The sequence below is a fragment of the Mchenga conophoros genome, linkage group LG13 (genome assembly GCF_057382185.1).
Source record: "Mchenga conophoros isolate Kocher_MC1m ecotype Shallow Benthic linkage group LG13, M_conophoros_male_GT1.1, whole genome shotgun sequence".
Classification (NCBI taxonomy): Eukaryota; Metazoa; Chordata; class Actinopteri; order Cichliformes; family Cichlidae; genus Mchenga; species Mchenga conophoros.
The window spans coordinates 6,642,810-6,652,024 of NC_140538.1; positions in this window are offsets into that span (position 1 = coordinate 6,642,810).

Below are 9,215 nucleotides of genomic sequence, written 5' to 3' on the forward strand. Positions count from 1 at the left end.
AAAAAGGTGAAACATGTTTTGAGTGATTTTATTACATGGACAATTTAAGGCAACTTCCTGTAAGTTTGGAACTGTCTATTAGTTTGATGCGCTCGGCAGAACGCATCATTCAATCAGAGCTCCCTGACCTGCTGTCCATCTACACCAAGCGGTGCAAGTCCAAAGCTAGGAAGATTATGATGGACCTCTCCCATCCCAACAATGGACTCTTCTCACTGTTGAGGTCTGGGAAGCGCTTCCGCTCCCTTAAGGCCAAAACAGAGAGAATGAGGAGGAGCTTCTTCCCCCAGGCTATTCGGGGCCTGAACCAGGTGTAGGACTGGACTCTCCCAAACACGTCACTATAAGACTGGACTCTCACACACGTCACCACACGCACCACCACACATTTCCTATAATCCTATAATTCCTATAATTTATAATCCTTATCTTTATAATCTCTTCTGCTATTTGCACATTCTTTACTGTAAATTCCTAAGTTAATTTGTAAATTTTTGTAGTAAATTGTAAATATTGTAAAACTTTTCTTCTGTCATTTAATGGTCGGGCATTGTACAGCTACAAGCATTTCACCCCCATGTCATACTGTGTATGGTTGTGTGTGTGTGACAAATAAAATTTGAATTTGAATTTGATTTTTATCTACTCTACGACAAACAGTCTCTCTTGAACACTTGTGGTATCTATGCAAACTCACATATACTCACATTCCTCCACCTAGCTCCTTGGAAGCAGATTTATGAAGTAATAAAAGCTCATCTCTGTGCAACAGTCATACGTACAAAAGCACACACAGACACTGGCACACATGATAACCCAGCCAAGTGCAGGGCTTTGCATATACTTTTTCTCCTTCAACACATGGGAGACAGATGTTTTCTGTGATTTTACATCTGTTTCTGCAACACACAAATTACAGAGGCTCATAGACGCACACACACCAACAACATCATGGTGTTGAGAAGGAAATAACACATATTCTCACTGGAACAAGACGAAGGTTCTCTGTCCAAGACTGTACAACAGATCCTGACTGCTGGCTCCGAGAGAGTCACTGGGAAAACAGAAATGTATGTAGAGCAAGATTAAAAGAAAGAAACACAATGAAGGACAGGAAAACAGAGAGGAGATCAAATTTGTGAGTGTGCGTGTCCGTGTGTGTGTGTGTTTGCCATTTAGGCTGCTTACATGAGCAGTTCAATTACTTTTTGGAGCTATGGCCAAAATGGATGGAGGGATGGAGAGATGACTAGCTGGCGAGCTGCTTCAAGGACTCCTTGGCTCTTTGGCTGGTAGGCTGTGTGGAAGGATGGATGAGTGCCCTTAAGCAAGGTGCCTAATCCCCATCAGCCGCGTCCTGGCTTTGTAGCTTCAGTTCTTAAAATAAACATATAATTTTGAAGTAAATATTGAATGCGATTGTGTACATATTTTATAAGCTATTATGACACAAGTTTTAAATAATGATCAACATAGACCAGCTCTCACTCCAGTCCTTTTGCATCATATCTAATGGCGTAACTCATGAGCAGCATCCCCGATTTGATTTCTTTATTTCAAAATAAGACAAATAAAATTTACTCAACCTAAACAATATAAAAACAATTGGTTGCTGATTCCTTAAACAAAAGTATTGGGGAGGATCATTGCACCAACACCAAATGAATGTGTTTAAGAGATGCAAAACAACTGTAACTGACAGCTTAGAAAAGAGAACGGATTGACAATATGTTATTTATTATATTATTTAAAATGTGTATCATTAGCATTTTTAATAAGGTATTATGCACACCTACAAATTTTCATTTGGAGGAGACATGCTGGTGACACAGATCAAACATTTGCCTGTCAAATTATAGACTTTGGCTTGTTTCAGATGAGAAAACTTTTTTGTTTTATTCATTAACCTCCTAAGACCCGAACTCTTCCACGGCATGCATTTTTAATTTCTTTTTGATATTTGGGCATATTGGGGCCCAATGAATGTAAAAACAAAGAATTACCAGATTTTTTTTTACCTTATTTTTGTTTTTATGAAAAATCAGAGCCACATATGAGGATATTTGTTTAAAATTTTGATAGAACAGTAGCAGTATAATGTCCTCGTAATTAGATAGCAGGCCCTCCTAGAGCAAAATTGAGTATTTTGGTCTAAATAACCCAAAATGTGATGTCCACATATGTGGACGCCAGGTCTTAGGAGGTTAATAATATTTTCCTTTTTTTCCAATTAGTAATTTCTTTTATAGCTGCTGTTTGGTTAAAGTTAAGTAAGTAAGTAGAGCACTAACCCATCTGCCAGAAGTTCCCTGCACAGTGTCCCACCCCAAGTGGCAGCATCATTACCACTGAAAAGTTTGGGAGATTAAACAAGATTGTTTTCTACAACTGTTCGATTTCTTCAGTGCTGTCTAGCTAGGAGACTAATTCTGCAACTTCAAAAATAGTCCAAAAAAAGTTCTTTTGAGGAGAAAGTTTAGATTATACACGCTTTTTATATCTTTTGTGGTTTAAATCAGCCTTGGCAATCAAGCCATCCGTCAAGCCATTTTTAAATTCTCTTCCTCTTCCCCTCCTCTCGGCCCACCACCTGTCACTCTTAGCATGCATCATGCATTTACAAATTCACACACAAATGTGCACAAAGACACCCTACTCAGCCCCCCTTGACAAGCACCCCACATTTTAACTTCAAAATGGGCTTTTTTGTGGAGCTGTCACAAAGTCATCACACCCTGGTTTAGTCAGAGATGGAGAAATAGATTGAGAGAGGACGGGATATTGACATGAGAATGAGTAAGAGTGTGACAGAGAGAGATGTCACCCACGCTCCTTTGCTCTCTCTGAACAAGTCGCATGGTACCAACTAACTGCCGCGGCTCCCATGTTCAACTTAAAAAAAAAAACTGACGCCAGACTTTCTGCCTTTTTTCACTTGTTAAAAGGCTTTCATGGTCTTTGTAGACTTTGGTAAAACGCAGTAGAAGAGCAGAGGTGTATGCAGCTTCCTAGTGGAGAAAGAAACAGTAACTCAGGTGTCTAGGGTGCTGCTGCGCAACTGAAGAAAAGTCTTGTCAGCGCTGAACTGTGTGAACCGTGATGGTTTGCATTTCAGAGTTACCTTTGGCAGTGGGTTTGAGTTAAACAAAAGAAAAATGTAACGTCAGAAACAAGTTCTCTGTGCTTTTCCAACTATAACTACTTATATGATTTCTGTTGTAACAATCCGTCTGTGTATTTTCTGTAAGCTATATTGTTAATGACCCAAGTTTTTTTTTTTTCCTAGACAAAGAAATAACTCCAGGTTTAAAATGTATTGCCCCATAGAATTTAAATGACTAGACTTTAAACTTGTGATGTATAAAACTGGGTTTAATCCCCATGCAGGCACGATGTGAAGAAAAAAAATATCTGTCTCTCAAGGGGCAAGTGCTTCTTTATAACAGCTAGCAGCTGTTGATTATGGCAGTCTCACCAGGATCTGTCTTTCTTAGTATATAGGAACTAAGCACTAGTGTCAAATAGTGTACATTTCTGGGTTTTTAGGCAGAAACAAAGCAAACTCCAGGATAAGCTAGCAAATGAGCAGCTCTAAAAAGTTTTACTTGGAAATAAATTTACTTTCATATATACACAACCAGCAGACACGTAGCAAACAGATAGTCAATTAGAGTTACATTTCTCTCATTTTAGATTTGGGTTGTGCAGTTTCATGTGTTGAATAGCATGCAGAACATTACCAGGGCTTATTTCTGAAAATAGGTACCTGTTGCAGGAAACTGATGTGATAAAAGTCTGTATAATATGTGGTAAATGCACTATTCAGAAGAAGAAAAAGTATGGAATTGGAAAATTGGTTTAAATTATTTGAGTCATCACTGCAATGCAATTCTGAGAAACGTATCAGTTTGATACATTTCTATAATCATTTTTAACATGTGAAAACAGTAAGCGCATTTCTCAAAACAGTTTTCAAAACCATCATAACATAATAGTTAGTGTTAGACATGTTAGTCATCAGATCAAAGTTCTTGTGTCACTGTTTAAATAGAATTTGCTAAGCAATGCTTAACCATGCTGTCAGTGTTACTGTGTAGTATTTATTTATTGTGTGTTTTTTAGTGTAAACAACAGTTAAAATTTACGTGACAATTATTGAAATGCTTAAAGCTGCACTTTTTCTGTGTGGTATGTTAATTTCAAGGGCAGAATGTTATTATACGCAACATATTATATGGATTATGAGAGGATGTGTAGGATTTACAATTTCACCTTTAATGTTTATACTGCAGTTTGCTCAGAGACCATGTAAAAAAGAAAATAATATTTTACAGCACTGTATAGCACAAAAATCTATCACAGCAAATGCCTGCAGAGGCTGGATAAGATGTTCCAAACATCCTTTCCACGCTGCACTGCAAAGGGAGATATCCGTAGTGATGTGGGTAAGCCTGAGAGATGGGAGCCTCAGGAGACGTTTAATAAAAGCACAATTTACCATTTAAATTTTGGCCTAAAAAGTGTTTCCTGTGTTTATATTTCTAAGGTTGTATTTTTTATTGCTATATAATACAATACAATATGAATCAAGTATTATTTTTATTATTATTATTGCTCTCAGAGGGGTGGATTTAATATATTATATTATACATTTAATTATATTATATTATAATATATTTGTATCATGTACATAGACATTGATATGCATTTACAGTTGCATTTAATTACATGTTCAAAATAATTGCTTTTATTATGTGTAACTCAATAATGTAGAGGTTAAATAAGAAATCTGATGACTAAGAAAGGGACTAAGAAAAAAACACACTAACCATATAACTACATTCAATAAATCAACATTAAATCTTGTTCAGCCTATCATCTGTTAGTGAGGAGTGACTGGTAACAAGGTTCTTCTGTTTCAGTTTTTTTCAGTTCATCTTTAAGGCATGGACGCAGGTATTTTGTGGCTAACCTTATTCGATGAGTTTCCTGTTCAGAGTGGAACATTTGGGGAAGAACGTATTTAAATAATGTATTTTGATGAAACAGGGCATTTGGGTGCCGGAAAGAGAGGGTGAATCCCAATAGAAGATGCATTTTGTTTTTTAGGTAGCCAGGTAACTTTTTACATTAAGTGATGGGTTTGCAATGTTTCAACAGTGAATGAGCCACTTTTGTGTACTTTCTTCTCTATGTAATAGCGCATTGGTACCATTATCTCCTTCTGAATTTTACTTAAAAAAAAAAAAAATTAACAATGCTGGAATGTTTTTTCTGACGGGTGCACATTTCAAAATAATAATGTCAAACTCACGGCAGGTGAGCTCTTGGACAATTGAGTGAATGGAAGCTTTTATCTACTCTGTGTTTAGGTGCAGGTAATAAAACAGCTGTGCTGCTAAGATGTGTGAAGGTCTATTTTTTCCACACGAAATATTTTTGGGGCATCGGTTGACAAAGTTAATGAACCCATAGCAATTGGACCTTGAACCAAAATAGTTTGTGCCATAGATATCAATTAAATATCAACATCATAAATTCTCTCTAACAATATTATATTGTATGCTGTTGCACAATCTTTTGCACAAGTTTTTTTTTTTATATTAAAAGATTAAAACACAGATACGTTATGTAAAACTAAATTATATTTGCATCAAATTTGATTTATAATAAGTAAAAATACATCTTAAACAATGAAGAATTCAATCTGGGTCACAGTTTAGATGCCAGATAAACAGAGATTGCTGCTCCTGAGTGAATGCTGCCTTTATGAGGAGGAGTAGCAGTGTTTAAGATTCAGCACATCTCTGTAGACTGTCACCCACACACGCATGTTATATATGAGTGTTCAGCAGTGAAAAATGTTTTAAGCCATCACCAAAACACTCAGTCATCCATAGTTTCAACCATCATAGATGAGATGTCCTAAAATGAAAACAGTTTTTTAGGACAGCCAGACATACTCTTATGCAGACACAGGCATAGACCCACAAAGGGACACAAAAAGACACATTCTTCTTTGTAAATGTGTGTGCAATGGCCAAAAGCTGGTTTTCAACTGTCAGCAAATGACCAAGGACTGTTTTCAAAGGCATGTTAATTACCAAGTGGCATACCCCAGAGCCTGCATTTTTAGAGCCATTTATGTAAATCAAACGATATTGTGCTATTTCCCAATATGAACACTTGAGGCACAATACAGTAAGCTTTGAATGCAAAAAAAAAAAAAAATATATATATATATATATAAATTTGTGGTAATCAGAAGAGACCGACCTGTAGTTATAAGACTTGTGTTATTTTTCCTTCTATACAAATTATTGATTTGTACTTATGTGTTGCTTTAGCTGCTGCTTGATCTCCATCTCACTGCCAATCTTTAAATCCCAAATTACCAACCCTCTGTGTTTTGCATTCAAAATTTTCGAACATATTTTGAAAGTGCATTTTAAAAATGCACATTTTTTAAAATGTGCTCTTTCCTGATTTCCTTCTCCAATTTCTTTCCTCAGTGGGGTCCATACCAGCTTGTGTATTTGTGAATGAATGACTAAATAAATATCTGCCCAAGGCACCCCATGGCTCAAATATGGGATTTTAACAACAGAAATTTTTGAATCTTTGAGTCATATAATAATTCAAGTTCTTTATTTATTTATTTTGTTTATTTTGCTTGTTTGTTTCTGGTACCTTCAGTCTTCTATCAAACCTTTTTTTACTACTTAAACAGGCAACCAGGCAGTTCCCCTTGTACTTGACTACCTATAGAGTGCCCACTGAAAATAATTTATTTCCACTGTAAACCTAGTTTACCTGCCAATCATTCGACTGATCTGTCTGCCTGTCAGTCTGTTACAAATTCAGGCATCTTCTCTGCTTGCTGCCCACACACTCACCTGTCATGTGTATACAATGAACAAGTGAGCTCAACACTTGAAACGCTGGAATCCTACAGTGCTCATATTTATAAGTCCTTTAGCCATCTGTGCACTAGCCTCAGAGTGGGCTCAGAGTTATTTAGCCCCTTTTCACAAACCACCAAGTAGCTTTGGGGCCTATTACTAAATCTGCAAAATTTGGGAGTAACACTTGTTATACCTTAGCCAGAATTAGCGTAAAACCATTTAAATCTACCAGCAGGAGGTGTTATATAGCCTAGGGCAGTTCAGGGTGATTGTACAAATTGAAGCACTGGATGAACCCAAAGAACAAAGATGATTCATAGGTGGTCTTTTTTTGCAATAAAGTCTGATTAAATCTTGCAACTTGCTACTAGATATGTGGAGAAACCACCTGCAGTGGGGGAATGACAGTTATTCTTGCTTGACTACCAGAATGGTAGCACATGATCAAGTAAAACAAAATCCACCATGGTTTGTGATATCCTGCTGGAAAGCCACCATTTTTAACACTTTTAACACTAGAAGCATTACAGATTAACTTTGTAAAATGAAAACACCATCATCTCATATTTCATGACTTTTCTTAAAATAGGCTTATTCAGCAAATACTGGATTTTTGGTGCATGCGATCAAAAGAAGAAATTGTATCACCACTTTTACCTAGAACCGTTGAGGATGTAATTTTGACCCAATAGAAATTAATGTAAAAAAACACAACTGTTTACATGCACTTTGTGAACTTAAGAGGTTAGGAATTGCAGCAATGTGGATGCTGGATGAAAGACTAGTTTGGTGACCGGAGGCAGATGTGGACAAGATGACAAACTTTGACTGCTCTACTTTTACAGTCATGATTTAAAATGTGGGTTTGTTTTTTGTTTTTACATATTTTTGTAGCCAACTTTAAGGTCAATTTTAAATTGCAGGCAATCAGCTGTTCAGTCTTTTTCACATCGAGCTCTCTGTTTTTATACCATCTATATTTTAGCACAACTATTGCAACACATTATCCAAAATTCATTTTTTAACTTTTCATAAAGTTCTTCTTCTGTAACGAAGAAAATGACCCCTCCTGGTGGTTCCGCGGAGTTTGAATCCTGCTCTCGTGTTAAGGAGATGTGAGCCAGTGCAGCCTGTTAGTAGTATTAAACATTTTCAAAACCATCCTGTGTCTATTTAATTTTTTAGTTGTGGAATCAAAGCGCTCTTAGCAAAAATGCCACCGGTGTTCACAGTCAGCCCGTTTCCCTTTTATGCATGTGGAAAGTCTGCTTTCATAATACCAGTTATGTGTCTCTTTCGATATAGTGTAAGTCCCAGAATTCATACATAATAACTGTTTTAATTTTTACTGAATGTATAAATCATAATGTTTTGGTGGATGCGGTTTATGGCTCAGCTGCAGGGAAGGGGAGAAGCAGACTGTTCAGGGCAGTGCCAGGTTAGTCTGGCTCCCCTATTTTACCTCAGTAGGACACTGGGACCGGGGGCGTGGAACAGAAAGGAAAGAGAGCAGTGGAGGCGGATGCTGAGGGAGACGGTACTGTAAAGTGTGAAAGCTGCAGACGCAGCTCACAGGTGTGAGAATAAGGGTTTACCTACACAGTTAAACGTTTCTGCAGTCTTGTGGTGGATTCCTCATAACAGCTGTGTTACACAGAGATGTTATTTGTACACTTTATAGGCTGAGTCTCTGCATTTATGTCTTTGTAATGACTAATTACATGTAAAAATCAGATCAAAGTACACACGAGCCCCTCAAAAAAGTCAGGTAGTAATCCAGTTATTCATTGGAACCCCTTTTACAGTCAGTCAATCACACATCCAACCTTCTAGTCAGCCACACTAATGTCCTTTAGTTGAATTTGAAGGTCTGTTATCAGTGAGGACACGCACAGTTAATCACATTAATTAATCTGACAGGCTTTATCAAAGACATTATGAGCACAGAAGAATAGAGAGGAGGAGAGAGTGGAGGAGCACGATGATGTGGAGAGGATAGAAGACAAGGTAGTGAGGAGAAGACCGGAGAGAGGCAAAGATGACAGGTTTATAAATTTGTCATTACAGGAAAAGAGAGACAGAAAGGGTGAGGAGGAGAGGAAATTAAAGAAAGACAAAAAGATAAGAGGAGACAGATGTAATGACAATAGACCTGAAAAGGGTTAGTTTGTGGTTAAGCCGGTATAATTCTGCTTCATTTAACAGGCTGAGAGTTTCCACAGGAGCTCATGATGGGCTTATGAATCCAGGATGTCTAAAGGGCCAATGTGTAATCTCACAACTGTTTGAAACAATATGTACATAATATGG